Source organism: Geospiza fortis, unplaced genomic scaffold, assembly GCF_000277835.1.
Source record: "Geospiza fortis unplaced genomic scaffold, GeoFor_1.0 scaffold7, whole genome shotgun sequence".
NCBI lineage: Eukaryota > Metazoa > Chordata > Aves > Passeriformes > Thraupidae > Geospiza > Geospiza fortis.
This window is the reverse complement of record NW_005054344.1, coordinates 4442205-4452010: the sequence shown is the minus strand read 5'-3', so window position 1 is coordinate 4452010 and position 9806 is coordinate 4442205.

Sequence of the window (9806 nt, the reverse complement as noted above, 5' to 3'; positions counted from 1 at the left end):
ACTGGTGCTTTTTGGGGCCTTTTCCCCCTTGAAATGTTCGAGTTGAAGTCACTAAGCTCGTTAACTCTGCAAGAGACCACTGAAGCTTGTACTGAAACATGGGGGGTTATGTTTGGTTTTGTGGGTTTTTTTGTTGTTTGTTCGTTTTTTGTTTTTTTTCTTTTGTTCTTCGTTTTGTTTTGTGGGGGTTTTTTTTTGTTTGTTTGTTTTTTTAATTAATTTCCCCGTGGTATTTTGTTTTCTCCAGAATCCCTCGAGGCAGAGCAGGCTGCTGTTCAATGAAGAAGACCGGGGCCCTCCCTGCCCTGACATCGCCACATTGCTGCCCTCACTACCAGCAAGGAATCGTTTGAGGCCAATGGCCATGAAGAAGGAGCAGCCCTTCCCTAGAAGGGCTACAGGTTCCTGCCGGTGTAGCAGCAGCAGTGGCCTCCCCTCCGTCCTTTTTCTCCCCTCTCTTAGTTACTGTCCTGTCCCTGTTCCACATCTCTAGGGCAACACTCAACTTTGCATGTTCTTCTGAGGTACTCTGATCCAGACTTACTCTTCATGTACATTTCTGAATATGGAAAGTATATCAGTTCGACAGTATTTTGATTTCTTTGATCATCTCTCTGTTTACAGATGCCTGTGCTCTCCCACCTTACTATTTTTCAGGGTGTCTGGGATGCCCACTTTGCTCTCTGTTGTTAGCAGCAGATGGGAGCAAGCCTTAGGATGTTGCAATTAGCATTCTCTCAGCAGCTGTAACAAAACATAGATTTCTGACTATACTTGAGTCTTTACTCAGTTGGTAGGATGTGTATAGCTGTGTACCAAAACCAGGAGAAGAAACAAAGGAAAATCTACACTTAGTGCCCAGAAGACTCAAGAGCTCTACTTGAAATGTAAGAGTATGGAAAGTACTGCCCCGTGACCCTCTGTGTGAAAATCAGCTAGAAAGATAAAATGAAGCCATCCTCAGAAATGCAAGTCTTTCATGGTAGTAGTTGAAAACACAGAGTATTAGAATTTTCATTTTTTGGTGTTCTGGGTGACTTTTGAGACATTTATTTGTTTATCCAGAATGGTATGCCATTCTGGATAAACATTCTTCTCTTTGAGGCTTCTTTTAGAAGTAAAAAAAAAAAAGGTATCTGACAGACACTATTATACATTGAAAACTTCATTAAACAGCGTGGAAAACAAATTATTTGCATTCCTTTTTAACAGTAGCATATGGTTAAAAATAGATTGCCAGCATGTGCTTGCAATCTATTGCAATCTATTCTGCTTGCAGCAAGAGTGACTGCAAGGCCCCGAAGTTTAGAAATTTTCTGACAGACTGTGTAAAGGTGTACTATCAAGCCACCTTCTTAGCTTGTCAGAAGGAAGAAAGCTGTGGGAAGACCCAGACTCTGCCTGGGTGCATTTGAGTCATCATTCTAGGAGCAGATACACGGAAATGGACTGGGATGAAGTCACCACCGATCACCTAATATTCCTCTAAGTGAGGAGTTTGTAGAGTGGCTTCATGTATGACTTTCACAGAGAATGTTGCTGTTTAGAGTTGCCTACCTAGAAAAAAAAATTCCACAAACTAGCTAGCATTTAGCACTCTTGTCTTCAGAACCATTGTCTTGTGCCCATTAGTTCAATTATCTGTAATTTGCTGTGAAATTGAAAGGTTAGTGATAAACAGCTCCCTGTTTATTGATTTAATTATCCTTTTCTTCCTGATTTAAGGCCAGGAGAGGAGCTGCTTTTAGAGCTGGTCTTGGAATTTGTAGCTCCCTGTCTCACAGTAGCCTATTGATATATCTGAACATTAGACAAAATTTGAATTTTAAAATACCAATGAGAAAAGATTGTGGTCTTAGCAGCCACATAGAAATCCCATCAATTAGAGACAAAATGCTAAAATTTGGCTGACATTTTGCTCCTTGAGCTTATGTGAGTTTGCTGGTGTGCTGCCAGAAGTTGGATGTTGCAATTTAACTGGAGAGTTAGATTTTCCTTCTCTTCGTCTTGCTGCCACCAAGACCTTTTTGTGCAACTTTGAGCAACAGTCTGTTTTTGCTGAATCTAAAGAATAAAAATTATTCTAATGAATAAAAACATGTTGTTCCACATTTAACATTTTACACCAGAGAGTGATGGAAAAGGAATTACTTGTAACTACTTCAAGGTATGCAAAGTCTCCCTGTTTCCCTGGATGAAAGGATTATCAACAGAGTGTAACAAGAGACATCAGTTCTTGTCTTATGTGCTTGTTGCCAGCAGTGGCTAATTCTGCACTGCAGAACCAACAGGCAGCTATGCATTATCACTGCAGCTAAAGTGCTGCACTACTTACCCTAACACACATTTCCAGAGAAACCCATTTCCAGAAAAACTATTACAGATCATCAAAATCAATTTTCATTTGAAATCAAGTGTTTGCAATAACCTTCTAGTTTAAATAGGTTTTTGTGCCTGATGTGTAAATATTTTATTGATTCATTTTGATTGACTCATTTTTACTGAAAGCTAGTTCAGGAGCACACGATAATATTTCACCTGTTTTTATATCCCTTGACTCCTTAACATTCTTATGATATCCTTGCATACAATGTTACAGAAATGCCCTGTTGCTCCTGTGCTTGTTGAAAAGAGCAGTTGCTCATAAAACCTGTCTTAAAACTGAGTGCACGGATCAAACACTTCCACTTGGCAGGCTGCCATACCGACCTGGAGCAGGAAGAAAGGGCAGAAGAATCATAGAAGTTTTGAGAGCAGAAAAGAAAGCCTATCAATGGAGAAAATAATGGAGACAAAAAAGCCAGGTATGGAATAAACAGGAAGGATTGGACAGGACTAAACTGTTCTTTCCTTTCCTGAGAGCATTACAGAAGCAATGACAGCAATCTAAGGATGCTGTGCCACAGAGCAGTGATTTATTTTTTATTTTTAGTGGAAATCAGGAGCATTATGTGGCAAAAATAAACGTGTTAGTAGAGCTCAGAACAGAGGGAGTACCTGCAAACAGCAGTGGCCTGTGCTCTTCAGTCTGCTTCAAAGGGAGAGTTGCATTGCACATTCAAGTGTTCTGCTGCCCTCTCAGGGAGTGGTTGCTGTGGATGGTGCATCTGTCCTGCCCCAGCACAGCTGGGGTCCTGGGTACAGTGAACGTTTCTGAAGTTTTACAATGAGCCCTGAAAAAGGTGATTTTTAAAGAACGCTTAACAGTATCAGCTTTACAGTAAGCCAGCAGCACTGAGCCGCATGATTCACCTCTCCCCTGCCCTTCCTAAAGGCAGGTCCAATGGCAAATCACAGACAATTGCTTTCAGTGGGTGTTTTGCTTTCACTGTGGGATTCACAGATATGTTAATTTATTTTGTCTCCCCTGGAGGCCCTTTGTATCTTCACTCTTAATTCCTTTCTGAAATCAAGCAATGGGTCTGACTCATTCAGCAGTTCAGATCCAGCTTCCTAGACTCAGAGAGTAACTGAGGTCAGACAGGACCTGCTGAAAGCAGGGCCACCTTCAAAGCTAGGTTAGGTTGTTCAGGACTTGGTCAGTCCTGTTTGGGACATCTTTGAGGACTGAGCTTCTCCAGTCTGCCTGGGCCCCAGTTCCAGTACTTCATCACTTACATTTTCAAGATTTTTAACTTTTAGTTAATTAGAATCTTCCATGTTAAGCTTGTATCTGTTGCCTCTTGCCCCTCAGACTTCTTTGTACCATCCTATATGTTGATTTCCATCTCATTAGCAGAGAATTAAATGCATTTTTTTCATTTTGTATTAGTTATGCACTAGTTTGCACTCTTCACCTGGGCTGGTTTTTCAGAGTCTGGTGTCCAGTTTGGGGAGTACAGCATTCTGGCAGCTTGATGAAGTGAAGGAAATTCTGTAGAAAAATAATTTTTTTACCAGCTTCAAGAATGATACTTAGAACATTATCAGTGTCTGACTATGAGGAAGTAGTTTCAGGATATCAGGAAGTTGGTCCAGCAATTACTTTGCTGCTGAAGGGTCTGATCCGTTTTCCATCTGTAGTTCATAATGTGCATTTTTCATATTTCTTTGTTACAGTCATTTTCAAAAGTAACTACATTTGCAGTTATAACGGCTGCCATGCAAAAGATTCAATAGACTTCAGGGGAAATAGTGGAGATTAAAATTGGGAGGGGAATCTGCTTGCATTTTTCCATGCAGAGAATAGCTTACACTTTTCAACAGATAAAATATTGTTTCCCTAATGCTGCTGGAACAATAATATCCTGGCTTCATTTTATCAGATATAATGCCCTGAAATAAAAGACTGCTCAGATGCTGGTAATTGAATATAGTCATTTGTCTTTAGTTGAGGTCACTGGAGTCAAGAGATGGAAGCCAATGGTTGGTCTGTAGAAACAGCTGGCTTGAGTTGAGATCTTGCTATGCAAATGTAAAGACTGATAATTTCTCCAGCAATTAGGAAGAGCAACCAATGCCAACTACTAGAAGTACTGGTGTTATTGTCTTAGCATGAGGGGGTACTTTGAAGTGCAAAGTAATTATGGAAGATACAATTAGAAATTTCAATTTAGAATCAAGAGTAGTCTCTGAACCAATCTCTTAGGTGTCTTGGGGCCCAGGGTTAGATCAGGTCACATTTCCACTTGTAACAAGGAAGTTTAGAAAGAATACCAAAGTGACCTCCTTCTCATTCCTCTTTGTCTTTCTCAGTTTAGCCTTACCTAAATGCTGGGAAAATAAGACCTTGCATCCTTTGGGGTTTGTATTTGACAAAAAAAATAAGCATTTGGTTTTGGTTTTTTTTCTGTAGAAAAAAAGATGAGTTAGATTACTGGTTTCCTTAGTTGATAAATAGACTTATTATCTCAAGTGACCCCATCTCCAAAAATATTTACCATTTGCTTTATACTATATGTTTCATTTATATTTTTAACAACAAACCAAACATGTATTTGTTCTAACCTCTTCTCTTCCCTGACTAGATCCAGTATTCTGTTCTTCCAGGCAGGTGTCTCAAGCAGAAGGTTACAGAGTCTCATTTGCTGCCTCTGAGGCAAGGAGTGGTGGATTACTCTGTGAGTGACCAGTCTTCACTGCATGGTAAAGCATTGCCCTCACCTCAGCTGACCTGCAGCCAGACAGTAACAGGACTCCCTGGAAAAAGAAGCAGTGTGGAATGAGGGTGACAGTTATGCCAGCCTTTTATAGTTAAAAGCTTTAGCCATTAAGCTGTTACATGGTAAGATAGGAACAAGCAGAAGGAGCAACACTGTGTCTTAAAAGTGGATCTGGAGCTTTGTTTATGGTATTCAGGAACTGGAGGCAGCCAGCTCCCTCTGAGAGATCCCAGCAGAGCAAAGCTGTGGTCCTGTGCCAGGCTTTTAGTCAAAAGAGAAAGCCTGACAGTGATAATTTCCAGCAGGCCTGCTTTAGGGGTGCCTTTCTTCTCCTGGGTGACTTTTTATAAGGTCATTTAGACATCCCCATTCTAATTTTGCCCTGCATTGGCACTGGGGTGCTTTCCTTGAATCTGGATTCCAGCCCAGGGCTGGATTTGGCTTGCAAGTCTGAATAACCTGCATATTCAGTTGCACAGGTCAATGATGTCCCCGTGGCAGAGGCCAGGGAGGTGGTGCAAGATCACATGTTCCCCCACAGATGGGCTGTGCCTCTGAGGAACCTCCATGAAGATCTGGGAGCACTGGGAGGACATTCAGGAAGCACAAGATGACTGCCCCCCTGCTGCTTCTCAGGAGCTCAGGACCCATGTTTCCTGCAAACCTTTGGGGCTTACAAGTTAGCAGTGCAGGCACCTTATTCCTTCCCCATGATCATTTTACTCACTGTGTTTCAAATGCCCTGGAGCAAGTCCAGATTGCAAGCTAAGTGTTTTAGAGCAGTATTTTAAGAAGAAGGATTATTTTTTCTATTAGTGTTGACTTTAAACACTGGAGCAAAACACCAGCTACATCAGGCTGTTTCTTTGAAACTTCTTTGAACTTTGGATGCATCTCTGCAGCCTGCAGCCTTGTGTAACTGCAGAGGTTTGTTCAATTTGTCTGGATGTTATATAAGCTGTCTTTTATTTTCCTTTTGCTTGTGATCATGTTATGTAGGTTGCCTTCTTAAATTTCAGGAACCCTAAGGCAGCCTGAGTCATATGTATGAGGCTCTTTTTTGCACTGTTGTGTAAGGTAGTGAATTGCAAAGGTCATGGGAATGAGTTATTTAAAAACTGAAACATGCTGGGCTCTATCCAGCTCAGAATAGATGAGCTCAGAAAGGCATTTGCGTTTTAAATTACAGTTTGGGTTATCAAGGACTGATTCACTTAACTCACTATTTCAGTTTCCTTAGCAAACTGCTGTATCACACAATATTTTTGTTTCTTTTAAATATGTTGCTAATATAATCATGCATTCCCACGAGATAATGAATAAAATTTTTACTTTCAATACTAGAAAACAAATGCATTCACAAATATTGTCATTATAGGCACAATCTTCACACTCATCCATTTTTGGTGCTCACAGCAATTAATCTCCCTTACCATTTGATCCCAATGGAAGATTCATGTTCAAAGTGCACAGAGAGCTTTGATCTACCCAGTGAACAACTGGGTTGTGATGTGTCACTGAGCCCTTGTGTAAACTGGCTCAGTCATACTGATGCCATCAGGTTAAAGGTACAAGAACAGATAACCCTGGAGTCTCTAGGGCGGGTCCCTGTGTTTCTGTTCACTCTGTCTACTGTCTGGTTTAAACCATCCAACTGTACCCTCATTTATAGAAAGACCTTTCTTGCTTCCTATTTCATGTCCCCTCTGAGGCCCTCCAAGTCACCATCCATAAAAAAGTGTATCTAGCCATACTTTAACATGAAAGTGCTCTGAACTCTCCCAAAAGCACTCTTCAACTTGGATAATTTCACAGAGCAGTTCAGGGCACGACTCCACCAACTGCTCAGCACACAGAGCAGGGCAAGCAGCAGTCTCTGGCAGCAGGGAAGGACATTGCAGCGGGCCAGGGGAGCAAGAGGTAATACAAACCCACACCCTGGGAGTGATTTTTGTTCTCTCCATCAGCCTGTAGAGCTATCCCAGCATCATTTTGGCCATTTGCAAAATTCATATGTGCAATTGTAATTTACTTCCCTTTTCATGCACCAAAATGTAATCAACTTGTGATCACATCCACTCTTGTTGAAAATAGTAAGAAAAAGCTATGTGATGAGAAAAAAATACAATTAAATTGGTTTGGCATGAGGAAGCAGTTAAATGACTCTGATTACTGAAACCCAAGTCAGCACAACCCACCTCCCCAAATATTGCACCAATATCGCAAAATTAAGTAATAGCATGTCCCCATATAGGCTTGCAATGCAGTGTACTGGTAAATGATACAGACAGAAAGTGGTTAACCCAGAAATTGTGGAGTCATACATGTGCATGTAGGAGAGGGGAAAAAACCCCTATTTTTAAAAAAAGGCTAGAAATTCAAAGAGCACAGTTCAGGGACATGATACTTAAAGGAAGGAGAACACTGGGGCAGCTTCCTGGAAAGGGCTTGAATGTAAACACAGGTGAGCTCTTGCTATTTGCCTGCTTTTTGCTGTGTTCAGAAAACCAAGAACTTTTTAAATACAGGAATTGTACATGTGAGTCTATTGCATTATACCCACATCATGACTCAAGGTGATTGCTAGGAACAGCTAAAAGAAGAGCTGGAATAAGGGAGGACAGGGTCTATGAAGTGTCAGGGTTTAAAGATGTTAGCAAAAAAAAAAATCCCAGTTATTTTCACATATTCAAGTAATTCTGGTTTGTATTTGCATATATCATTGGGCAAAATATATGAGTCACAGGGTGGGGTTTTTTTCTTGCATGTTAATAATGGACACCTTGCCCTGAGTCAAAAAGCAGTGCCTTAGGTTAATCAAGGAAACATTTCTTGAATCTGCCATCATGTGAAGACTGGAAACAAGCTCACTTTCCCCAGAAAAGAGCTATAAAACCAAGCAAGAGAAATTGCAAACAGAAAGTCTGTTCACTTCTCTAGCATTGCTGTAACCTCTTGGACTATCTTGGGTCGAGCAGCTGGAAGACAGCATGTTCTGTAGGCAGACAGCTCCTGGCAGGCAGTCAGTACAGCTGTGAACACCACACTCTGTGCCAAACATGAGCCTGTAATTTCTCTCCAATGGTCAGCTTTTTGAGGATAGCATTTAGTCATTTCCTGGGAAGACAAAGGGTGCCCATCAGAGCTAATGATACTTTACTTGCTCATGCATTGCTATGTAGGAGGTGGCTATAAAGCACGCTTGGAAAATGAGCACAACTGATTCAAAATTACAGCAACGGTGTTGATGCAGGAATTTGCTGCCAGGCAGTCCTCAGAATCCCTGCACCCTTTGTCAGACAAGGAGGCATTTTCTTCTGACTTACTTTTCTCAGCTGTCTGAATAGGAGAGCAAATGCGCCTCAGGAGAAATAAGAAGTGTGTTAGTTTTCATTAACTTTTAATTTGAAGTCTGCATAACTGAATTAAACCACTGTAGTAATCTGGAAAGGGTATCTGAAAGCCCTGTTGAATCTGAGATAATTCCTCCCTTCTCTCTGAAAAGTACATATTTAAAAGGTGCTTTGTTCAGAGGCACAGTATCCCTGCCAGTACTTGCAAAGAACTCAAACAGTGGGAGCAACTCTAGAAAGTCATTTCAGGCTGCTGCAGCATTCCCAGGGCTGTAGTAAAGGTCAGTGTGTGTGTGTGTCCTTCAGCCATGTGGAGTTTTGATTAGCAAATCTGCGTCGTTGACAACTCTGGAATGTTTCCAGACAGCCAAAATCAGGGCTCCTATGTGCACAAGAAGTGCACTCCCTGTGCCCAGCCTTGCGCTCAAAGCCGTGGGACTTGCTGCACAGTGTTTAGCCCGTAACACATACTGCAGCCAGGCTCACAGCCAAACATTCCAATCATGTCACTAAAGAAAAGTTTAAAAATGTATTTTGCTGATAGGTCTTTCTTTAAAAAAAAAGTTTCAAAGAAAGCCTAAGGGGAAAGGGACTATAGCATAACTGAGTCTCTTCCCACACAATGCCATGGAAACATGGTTATTCCTTAAGTCCATCTTTACAGCACTCACAGTGCAGACCGTCATGTTTTCATGATTTCTCGCCTGCAGCAATTATAATTCTGCCAATGCCTTGCCACCTGTGCCTTTTGTTTTGTTACTATGTCCAAATCTGCTTGGTCTTGCTACCAAGGCCAAATCACCAGATGTAGTGTGATTTTGGGAAGCCAGATGTCCCTGACCCTGTTGGGATTCAGTGATGACTCCTGCCAGAAATGTGCCCATCCCTGTGAACTAGAAATGCCTTCTTTGTTGCATCCAAGCACCACTAACCAAACTTGTGTGGCCATGGATTAGCTTAAGTGTTTGTCAAACACATGTATGGTGCAGTTGCTCTACATGATGCACTGGTATAGTGAAACAAAATAAATACAGCATCCAGAGCATTCTCTGGCTTTTCTTGGACATCAATAAATAGCAAGCAAAGAATTGTTCACTGGCTGTCTCAAACCAAACGCCTCTATTAAGAAAGGTTTGCTTGAAAATTATTATTTTTCATCCTTTTGCTTTATCTTCTGTCAGTTACTTTCTGTACCAGAAGAATAGAGAAAAATCCTGTATGGAGCAGAGATGAACAACAGGTTTGTACCACATAGCAGGGAGCAGCTGGTGAGTGAAGCACTCCCTGACGGCCCAGAACATCAGGGGAACTGGATGTGGAGAGGAAATCTGCTATATTGATCCATTTCTTC